We start from the raw sequence: 12,407 nt of genomic DNA on the forward strand, positions 1-12,407 counted from the left end.
GTTTTGCAATTTTGACAATGGAATATCCTTCATTCAATGCTTCCAATTTATCCCAAATAGCTTTTGTAGTAGATCTATCTAATAATCCCATGATTTGCTGATCTGATAATGCACTTAGAAGTGCTTCTCTTGTTTTGCAATCATTCTCCAAGTCTTTAGCCAAGGTTGGTGGATTAGGGTTATTTTGATTAGGAGAAACATAGCCATTCTTTGTAACATCCCATATATGTCTTCCAATGTTGTTTAGGTGTGTCTCCATTCTGATCTTCCATATACCATAGTTAGTTCCATCAAGTTTGGGATTGTCGTTCCTGAAGATATTTGCTACCATAGGATCTCCTCAAGTTGTTAGGCTTCCAGAAAAAGATAACTTGGCTCTGATACCAATTGTTAGGAACTAGGAAGGACAACTGAGAGGAGGGGGGGTGAATCAATTGTCAATAAATTGCAACTCAAAACAAATTATACCAACTTAAAACTTAGTGCTGGTAAAATAGATTAACAGTTATATTAATACCGGTATAGCTTAATGCATGAAATAGAAAGGAAAAAAAATCCACAACACATGACACAATGATTTTGATATGGAAACCCTGTAAGGGGAAAAACCACGATGGGAAACCTTACCCACAATTAGATGATACTACTGCAGATACTAAGTGAATACAATAATGGGGTCTGCACATGTAGAAAGTCCAACCGCCTAGAGCTCACTGCTCAATCACAAAATAAGAGTCACACTGACTGCTCAATCAATAGAACAAGATGAATGTGAACCAAAATTGTGATATCATGTGTTGATTTAATCATGATATTTATGGGCTCATTGATGTACGATTTATGTAGATGATGTTGGTTGTGATTTACTTGTCATTACTTTTTGGATGCTACGATTTTGATTAAGTGTTGCATTATACTTATGATTAGATAATTATTGGGAGATAACTAGTATTGTTTAATAACATATGAATTTGATATGTGTCCTATGTTATGTTGGCATATCCACACTCCAATGAGACATTGTAGGTAATTGAAGGTTTTTTCATTGATGGCAACCTAGCAATCCTATGGAAATGGCAAGGCATTATACCGGCAAGGCATTACACCGACAAGTTAGTGCACTAGCATCAACAGATCACACTCTACACCGACACTCAGGACACCAGTACCGGCACAAAGAAAGGAAGTATACCGGCACAGAGGCTGACAGGATTTTGTTATATTATATTTTGTTTATTATTGTAAAAACTTTGTAAGCCAACTTGGAAAATTGTAAAATGACTCTTATATATAAAAGAGATCATTGTAGAAATTTTGAGGGAGTGAAGTAAGTGATAAAAGAAAAATACAAGGCAGACCTATTATGCGAAATATAGGTTAAAGGTTTATGTAAGAAGTAGAGCAGCAACCGGTACTGGATCTGGCATTATAGATGCTATTGTAAAGTAGTACAAGATATTGGATTTGTATAATCCACATTATAAGTCAGTGAGACTTCTCATTGAGTAGTGAGCTTTAGGCAGTTGGCCTTCCTGCATGTGTAGGCCCCTATTATAAGTAATATTCTCTTTTTGGCCATTGAGTGAATATTGTGGGTCACAAATCCCACCAAGGTTTTTCCCACACCAGGTTTCCTTGTTAAATCCTTGTGTTATGGTGTGTTTTTCACATGGATGTTCTTAATTCTATTTATTACATTATTTCTTGCATATCAGTACACTGTAATAATATGTTCTACATGTTTTAAGTCAAGAAATTCTAATCACCGGTTAGATACTGATTCACCCCCCCCCCTCTTAGTATCTGTGGGATTCCTAACAATTGGTATCAGAGCCTGGTCCTCTATTTTCAGAAGTCTAATAGCTTGAGGAAGATCTTGACACTGGTAAAGATGGAAAATCTGATGAAGAAACTTGAAGGAGTTGTTTCAGACTATGATGCAGAGAAGTTGAAAAATATCAAACTAGAAGATGATTTAAGGGCAGCTTAGGATATCATTCAGGTACTTCAAGAGAATCTTACTATTGCAAGAAATAAGAGAAGAGAACTTTGTGAAAAGTTGCAAAATGAGAACGATGAAAAGGAATTACTTAATGATCAGATAAGCAAGCTGAAACAAGAGAACATGACAACAAAGAATGAGATGCAGGATATGACTATGAGATTTTGCAAAGAGATTGAGGATAGGAAGAAGAATGAAGAAAAATTGACTAGAAGACTAAGTGATGTAGCAAATGAGAACACAAGACTTAGCTATGAAAATGACATGTTGAAGACAGATCTGATGCACACTCAGAATGACTCAAATGAACTGATGAGATAGAAAGAAGTCTTAGAAAGAGAACTAGAAACTGCAAATCAACATAAAGAAAAATTCAAGAAAAGCTCAGAGGAACTTGGCACCTTGCTGAAGAATCAAAAATCTAAAGGTGACACTTCTAGAATTGGCTTTGAAGTTGGTGAAAGCTTTGGTACTGCAAATACTCAGGATCACAGCAAACCGGTATGACAACCTAATGCTTATAAATTCAATGGAAAATGCTTTAACTGTAATAAGTATGGTCATAGAGCAAATGAATGTAGATCTAGAAATTATCATAATATCAACACACCCACCGGTCAATGTTCAAAATGCAACAAAGTTGGTCACAACTCTGAAAATAGTAGAATGAATGTAATATGTTATGTTTGTGGAAGATTTGGACATTTATCTAATCAATGCAGAACACAAACCGGCATAGGTTATGGGAAAGCTATTCAGAAGATTAATGTGACTTGTTATGTATGTAACAAGATTGGGCATATTGCAAAATTCTATAGAAGTAAAGGATCACCGGTAGACAACAAAAGTTCTAGCTTGAAAGGTAAAGAAAAAGTTGAAGAGGTTAAGCAAGAATTCTCAAAACAATGGATTAGAAAAGCTGATCTAAATATTGAGAATACTCCTCCACCGGTAGAACCAATCAATGCTTCACCGGTAGGATAGAGTGATGCTTCACTGACAAGACAGAGCAGTGCTCCACCGGTAGGAAGTTCTTCATCTAATTGAAGAAAGTTTCCTTGAGGGTTTGTCAATCTAATGACACATGTGCTATTATTCCCTCGGTTAGAGATAAGAAGTTGGAAATTACTTGTTACTGGCAGACAATGTTAAGTGAATACTTAACTGGCATGCATTTAATGTGGTAGATGGTGAAAAGATACTATAAATTTGAGGTTTTGGCTCCATTCCATTTCACCAAGATTTCAAACCTAGGAAGAGCGCGAAGATTCCAAGCTAAGGCATTCCGAGCAAGAGGCAAGAACACTCCAAGCAATCATCCATCCTAAAGGTAGTAAAAGGTATTTTATCATGGCATCCACCTTTGCAATTGAATATATAGCAAACCCTACTGTTGTCGAAGTGATAAAAAGACCTAGGCCCGTATTTCAATTAGTTTCCAAGGTAGCAAAGAAAGATGATACCTTAGGTGCTTTTTCTCAAATTCCTAAGGGAGTTGTTTATGTTGAAGACCCTAGAATTTACGTTCACTGTAACATTGAGGAACTAGGAGATGAAGAGATTAAAACCATGTTTAAAACTGTGATATGTGATGAATCCGGCAATGTAAAAGATGAACACAAGATCATTGAAACCCTAGGATTTACAAAGATCCTTAACATTCCTGAATTCCCCAAGGATGTGATTAGGATAGTCTTAAGCAGGGTACATGGTGAATTTTTCTAGCTAGATGCAATCCTCAAAATCACTAAGGAAGCTGTGAAAGCTATCACAGGGTTACTGACCACTGGTAAAAGACCAGACAAAACTAAGAACGTATCCAATGGCCTAGTTACAAACCTAACTGGTGCCACATCTGATAAAAGGTCCTTAAGAGTAAATGATGTAACAGACATTAATGTGAGATTTATCAGCATGTATTAGGGTATAAAGCTACTCATGCAAATAGACTTAATTCAGTTTCAAGTTTATGCATTAAGAGTGCTTATGATATGGTCATAGATAATGCAAAGATTGATGTATGTGAGTGGTTAAAGGATGAATTAATTGACAGCCTTGGAAAGATTAAGAAGGACAAGAAAGGAACTTTCAGATTTGGAAATCTGCTAGTATGTCTGATGCTACATATAACCAAGCAGGTTCCCAGTATAGGATACAAAGAACTTGGATATGATATACCGGTAGGCAAATAGTTAACAAAACTATTCAATAAAATGGGAGAAGACAAGGAAAACAATATCCATGATTTCTTTCAAGCACTAAAGGCCAAAATGAAGAAAAGAATCAGGCTATCACAAAAGATTGTTGACAAATATAAAGATGAAATATGCTTTGTAATCAAGAAAGATGAGATCTGGATGAAAGCAGTCATCCCTAGGACAGTTTGGGTAACAGAGATGGGTTATGAAATAGATGATCATATAATTGAAACATATGCTAAAGCACTTCTAGAAGCCCCTAAAGAACCTAAGGAAGAAGTATTTGGTAGTGCAAAAACTATTGAAAGCCAAATACAATCTAATAAAAGAGTGCAAAAGGTTGAGGCAGTTGTAAGAAAAGGTTCCAGACAGGCAAAAGCCATCAAAGAAGATGTATTAAAGAAAACCGGTATAATAGAGGATGAGTTAGCAACTCCACAACTTGAAACTCACCTATCACCGATAGGTACTTCTTCGGAGAGTGACATGCCTACAACTTTCAAGAGAGTTGTAAGGAAAAGAGATCCCTCACCGGCAACCACACCCTCACCTAGGAGGACAAGACAAAAACAACAAGCAGTGAGATCTCCGATAAGAAAGCGACAACAAAGAAGAAGAAACTGACACCCAAAAAGAAGAAGAGGAAAAACAAGGACTTGGCCCCTCTTGATATATTATTAAATGAAATTACAGAGGAAGGAAAATTGAAGAATATAGAGAAAATATATGACACTTTAATAGCTGATGAAAAAGAACAAGTAGAAAACAATGTTATATTGCATATGGATATGTATAAGAAATTTTTGATGGAAGTAGTAAATGAAATTCCAGATGAACTATTTAAGAGACTGGAAGCAAGAAGACAAGCAGTAATAGAACTAGACAAGAAAATAAAGATTGAAAAGCTACTTGTTGTATATCCAATGAATTCACCCAAAGAAATTGATGACCTAATTGCTCAAGCCAACCGGTCAGTATTTTCTACTGCACACCGGCACATTGCTTTAATGGTTGGAAGAGTTAATGAGGTGACTGAGGAGATAGAAAATGGGTGGGATATATTCCTAGTTGAAAAAGAAAAACAAGAAGAATACAGGAACCCCAAACTTATAAAAGTTTATCAGAAAGAAAGAGACAAGGGTAAAGGTAAAGTTGGTGGACCACCTAGTATCAAGGTTAAAGACAACTTACCCCCACCTCCTTTGATTACTCCACCGGTAAAAACAACAGCTACTAAAGATCAACCAATAGTTGAAAGTATGGATGTAGAAGATGATAATTCTAATCCTGAAGTCTTATATACTGTGGATGTTGATACTCAAAAGATCAACATTTCGGTAGACAAAGATACACCTGATAAGACTGAAATGGCTAGTGAGCCTCTGGTAGCTAAGCAAACTAATAACACATAGGAGAAACTGGCTGATGACAAAGAGAAAAAGGCAAAAACTCAGACTCAAACTAAGACAATGCAACAAATAGAGAAAAAAATAGAGCAAAAGGCTCCTGAATAGGAACAGGAACCAAAGGAAACAGTGCCACCGACATCTGGAGAAGTAGAAAAATCATTGCTTAGGGAAATACAAACACAAATAGACCTGCCAGAAGTCAATACAAGCTTGGTTACTTCCACTGGCAGTACTCAAAATGTTGGTTCATCATTAGGCTACAAAAAAACTAATGTGACTGAGGTACTATTAGATTCAATCAAAAAGATAACAGACTGCAGTTGACAAGCTTATAAGGCAATAGATGATACCATACCAATTTTGAAGGTAATTGCTCCTAACTGTAATATAGACAATAAAGATTCTTTAGGACAACTTGATACCTTGTATAAATATATCACAGAAAACATTGAGAAAATAAAGGAAGAGACACTGAAGGATAAAGTAGAAATTGAAAAACATAAATTCTTTGATGAGCAAATAAAGAAGTGTAACAGAGATTTTGACACACTTCTACCGGAACTATGTAATTTATTGAAAGAGTACAAAACTTTGTACAAAGACACCTGTAAGACAAACCTTTTGACTGTAGATATAGACAAGAAGATGAGCAAGGTACAGGATGAAATTAATAAACTTACAGATAATTTTGTCAACTCACTTGATACACTATCAGTTTTTGAACAGAAGATAACAAATTTTGACGAAGATTTACTTAAATTGGAAAGAGAGAAAGAAAGAATAGTGAATAAGGCAAAGCATCTAAGATTAAAACTGAGTCCAAGATTGGACTATCTAGCATCACTGTAGAAGGAAGTATCTGAGGCACTAATACAGGGATAGAAAACATTGGTAGAGCATTTGCAGCATCTCACCGGTATAGTTAAGAGAACAGAGACATCAATAAGAGATAGTAAAAAGTTCATGGAGAGTATAAACTTGATTTTGGCGGATCTATTTCAAATTGTAACTACCCAATTACAAGGTTGAAACTACAAACTCTACTGACATCTTGACAACCTTTTTCATTGATGCCAAAGGGGGAGTAGTGGGATGAGAAAATTCAACATCACAGGTATCATATGCTTAGGGGGAGTACACACATTTTTGGTAAAAAAATTTTGGACTACACATTTTTGGATACATTTTTGAAATTTCTCATGAGTGTTGCCATCAATGCCAACGGGGGAGATTGTTGACATATGCACACTCCAATGAGACATTGTAGGTGATTGAAGGTTTTGTCATTGATGGCAACCTAGCAATCCTATGGCAACGACAAGGCATTATACCGGCAAGGCATTAAACTGACAAGTTAGTGCACCGACATCAACAGACCACACTCTACATCAGCACTCAGGACACTAGGACCGACACAAAGAAAGGAAGTATACCGGCACAGAGGCTGACAGGATTTTGTTATATTATATTTTGTTTATTATTGTAAAAACTTTGTAAGCCAACTTGGCAAATTGTAAAATGACTCTTATATATAAAAGAGATCATTGTAGACATTTTGAGAGAGTGAAGTAAGCGATAAAAGAAAAATATAAGGCATACCTATTATGCGAAATATAGGTTAAAGGTTTATGTAAGAAGTAGAGCAGCAACCAGTACTGGATCTGGCATTATAGATGCTATTGTAAAGCAATACAAGATATTGGATTTGTATAATCCACATTGTGAGTCAGTGAGACTTCCCATTGAGTAGTGAGCTCTAGGCAGTTGGCCTTCCTGCATGTGTAGGCCCCTATTGTAAGTAATATTCTCTTATTGGCCAGTGAGTGAATATTGTGGGTCACAAATCCCGCTGAGGTTTTTCCCACACTGGTTTTCCTCGTTAAATCCTTGTATTATGGTGTGCTTTTCATGTGGATGTTCTTAGTTCTGTTTATTACATTATTTCTTGCATACCGGTACACTGTTATAATATGTTTTGCTGTTTTAAGTCAAGAAATTCTAATCACCAGTTAGATACTTATTCACCCCCCCTCTCAGTATCTTTGGGATTCGTAACATGTTAGATAGTTCAAATAACTAAAAGACAACTAAGAAGGGGAGGGGGTGAATCATTTGTCACAGATTACTAGAACCATTAGCAATGAAAACTTTAATATCGAAACCCAAAATATTAATATCAGAATAGCAGTTAAAACAATTAAGCATAAACAATAATCACAAAATAAATACCATCCACATGACACCAAGATTTATACATGGAAAAACTGGTAAAGGGAATAACCATGGTGGGAAGCCTACCCACAGTTAGATAATACTTCTGCTGTAAGTATGTGAATTACAATTGAGGGGTCTGCACTTGCAGGAAGGCCAACAACCTAGAGTACACTTCTCATCACAAAAGGAGCCTTACTGACTACATAGAAATCCAGACTACAATCCGGAGAAGTGTTGAATTGTAAAAGATAACATCTCCTATGCCTGAGTACAGCTCTGGTTAAGCTCAATACCAAAGGACTAAATCCTCTTACATAAACCCAATTCAATTTCCAATGATCGACCAAATCCTCTGCTTTAATGATATCACATTATTTGCACATTACATCCCTTGATCGTGACCTCTAACATAACCATGATGATCTACAATGAGATCTTACATCTATATATACAAACCCTCATAAACAATTAGGTTGGCCACTAGATAATAAATCAATTACATAATTACAAACCATGTCGGCCTTAGAACAAACAAATAATATCCAACACATAAGACATCTCGAAAACACTTTGAGAGGTCCAATCCACACATTACATTAAATTTTGTCTATAACCTAGATCAACCGGGACCCAGTATAGGTCCAAACGCTACAGAAATGATCTCCATCCACCAAGTCTCGAACATGATCACCATCAGCATCTTGAAACTCCACCAGAATCTGCACCAAGACCACTTATGCAATTCATCAAAGATCTTCATCAAAAGCTCTGCCAGTGAAACCCTCACCGGAACGAGAAACCAAGCTTCTAAGCAAACAAGATAGCATTCGATCACTAGACCAAAACCAAATTACAGAATATGAGTATGGGTATCATGATTAATCCAATTCCATCACCAAACTATATCAAAGCCTACCAGATCATGCCAGATCCAAATCAGCCATAAACCACTTAATGTACCGGGACCAGAAGGGTGCTGATAAAACATCCAAACAGCTAGTGTTGGCATCAATGACAAAACATCAATGAAACACATAATTAATTCCACCAAATGGCCAACAATCTCCCCCTTTGGCATTGATGGTAACACTAGATGTGAAAATATCTAAGTACTAAGAAATGCCAAACAAGTCTCCCCCAAATGGAAGATAGCCAACAATATCTCGCATACAGCTCTTAAATAAAGACCAAACTCCCTATGTAAATAATATCTATGTAAAGCTCAAGATTTCTCCTTTATCAATATCTCTCCCCCTTTCTTTTTCTTTTTCACTTTCTTTTTCACATCAATATCACTCCCCCTTTGACATCAATGCCAAAAATTTGACAAAAATATCAAAGCAAAAATATAAACCACTAAATCATAAAGCTAACTACTCCCCTGAGCAGTAGCATCCCCACATCAATGCCAGAATGGATAGTATCTCTAATAATGCATACCAGAATGATGTTAGTCTGCATCAATCAAGTCTCTACCGGAGGGTCAAAAACCAATCTGTCTCTCAAGTACTCAAATGATTCTTTGGGCAAAGGTTTAGTGAAAACATCTGCAATCTTCTCTTTAGTGTTCACATAAGCCAGTCTAACTTCATTTGCTTCCACCTTTTCCTTCAAAAGGTTATACTTGATAGATATGTGCTTTGTCTTAGAATGAAATATTGAACTCTTTGATATATCAATAGCAGCAGAGTTATCATAGTGAATAACTACTGGTGCATCACAATCCACCTTTATATCCTTCAAAATTTGCTTCATCCATAAAACCTATGTATATTTAGTAGCAGCAACAACATACTCAGCTTCTGCAATAGATAAAGAAGTACATGACTATTTCTTGCTGATCCATGAAACCAACTTCTTTCCAAGAAAGAAAGCTCCACCAGAAGTACTTTTCTAGTCATCAACATATCCAGCCCAATCAGTACCTGTATATGCACATAAAGTAAAGTTATCATCCTTAGGGTACCACAAGCCATATTCTTATGTACCTTGCAAGTATCTAAAAATCCTTTCCACCATAATCTTATGATTTTCTCTAGGATAACTCTGAAATATTGAAACAATACAAATAACATTCATTATGTTAGGCCTAGTCTGAGTTAAATAAAGTAGACCTCCAATCATGGATTTGTATCTTGTAGGATTTACTGATGCAGAAACATCTTTTCTTGTCAATTTCTCACTTGTAACTATAGGAGTACTTACCGGTTTAGAATCTCCCATACCAAATTTCTTCAACAATTCCTTAGCATACTTAGTGTGAGGCCTCACCTCGACTCAGTCTGACATTCATAGGATTTTATATTTAGACTATTATGGATACTTTATTTTGATGCATTTTGAGACTTAGAACTTATATGATTTCAGGATTTGGATAACATTGCTATGTTTTGATGATTTACTTATATGCTTTATGAGTAGAACACTACATGATCATTAGATAGGATGATATTGCAATGATAGATGTCATTATTAAATTTGCAGGACTTTACTATGATAATAGAACTTTGATGTATGGTTAAGTTTATGTGAATTGGGATAAATTGCTTATGTGAAATTGCTTGATAAAAGATGTATTTAATCTGTGCAGATGAGAATTGTATGCAAGTGATGATGTGTATTGTTATTCCTTTGAATCATATTATATAGTACTAATGTGTAAATTGAGATGCGCAGGAAATTTACCATGTGACCATGGAAAATTACGGAGAACCAAACCTAGACTTATGTATGTTCGTAAGCCAGGGGTTGTCTATTTGGAGAGACAACACCCCGTTTGTGTTGTATTTTATTCGTAACAGTATACGCTGCATGAGTGTTAAGTGTTATTTAAATTTAATGTGTAAAAACCACAAAAGACAATTTCATGTTTTATTTTGTAAAAGTGTTTTATTTGTGTCACTTGACACATGTGTGGATTTAAATTTAAATGTTTCATTTTTGTCTCTTGGAGGGAAAGTGTTTAACTATAGTTTTTCTTAAATAATATAATGTGTTGTCATAAATACTTTGGGAATATAATCTTTGGAGTGGTCAACATATGTTTGACCCGAAAATAAACTTCAGAGGGGTTTAAAATGGGTTAAATGAACACCTAGGGGTAGTTTAATAGGGTTTCCTAAAGCCCATAAGGTATAACTAGGGGTTAGGGGTAATTTTAGGCAAGTTTCTACTTTTAAATGATCTTTTTGATGCTTTAAAAATTGGCTTTTTTGAGTTGTGCGAAAATTGAAAATTAGAAGTTTAAATCTAATTGAGATTTTTCCTATTCGAATGAGAGTCTTTTTTTGCATTCTGCTTTTCTTTCCTTTTTGGTTTTTAGAAACTTGTGAGAACTCAGGGAATGAGCTTCTTAAGAAATATTATGAGAATTTGAGGGTAATCACCCACTCTCCATTTTTGGAGACAAGAGAAATTTTTAAAAGAAAAAAGAATAGTTTTGGAATAGAAATTTTAACTAAGGGTAGAAGAAGAAGAATTGTGGATTGGGCAGCTCTTCGTCAAATAATATACTACCATTGGGTAGATTAAGGTTGGTTTGATTTTTGTTTAAAAATGTCTGTTATCTTGTATGCATTTGAGTGTATGATTGGTGAAGAAATCTGAGCTTCTTAAATGGTTTGTTTAGAATTTCATTTGAAAATTTTGCATTATGTTTTGTTGTGCTTTGGGAGTTTTCTCAAGACCTCTTACTCTTGGGAGAGAGGAGGATATTGTGGGTGGTAGCAGTGACAACCCTCGAGTGAGAGACTCTCGTTTGAGAGCGATCACAAGGGATCTTTGTGTGACTCTTGCTGCATGGCCTGTTTGTGCAATGGGGGTCATAACAAGGGTTATAAGGCTAGAATGCCTATGGGGGGCATAAGGAATAAGGGGTTGAGATTCTTGATATATTTATTGTGCCATGAGGTGGCTACTTGCTTTTCCATACTTGCAGTTCTCCTCAGGGTATTGGTCCACTATCACCCTTAAAAAAAAAGTCATCACCAAAGTGTGGTGCTGTGAAGCCAAGTTGGGAGTGTGTCTGAAAATCTGTATGTATTTTGCCTTCTATGTGGTTGCCTGTTTGTTACCCATCTAGGACTTGGTTCTCCGAGCTCGGGGGTGGCTACCAGTTAGCCTAGGTTGGGAGGTGAGCACTCCGTGGTCATATTTGTGTTTCTAATATGCAGGAATACCAGGAGAAAAGACCAGGAAAAGTGAAAGGTTGCAGCAGAATATTGTTGAAAAATTTTCAAATTTATTGCAGCTATTAGTTTTAAAACTTGATAAGAGAAATACATCCTCATTCATAGAAATGAGAGGCAAGTTGTAATTTTGGAAACAGACATGAGATCTATGGTTGTAGTTAAATAAAGAAACATCTTGTAGATTTGAGAATATCGTTAGAGTTGTAAAGAGCTAGATAAGCTTCTATTTTCGAAAAAAAAAGAAAAGAATTGCTTTTTGATTTACATGCAATAGTTGTTTTTTTTTGCAATATAAAAATCAGTTTATTTAAATTTGGGTTCTTCTTTTTAGCTAAAAATCTATCTCCTTTTTAATTGCAGAAAAACATGAATTGCACTTGCTGTTATCATGTAA

This window comes from Cryptomeria japonica, chromosome 7, assembly GCF_030272615.1.
Source record: "Cryptomeria japonica chromosome 7, Sugi_1.0, whole genome shotgun sequence".
NCBI lineage: Eukaryota > Viridiplantae > Streptophyta > Pinopsida > Cupressales > Cupressaceae > Cryptomeria > Cryptomeria japonica.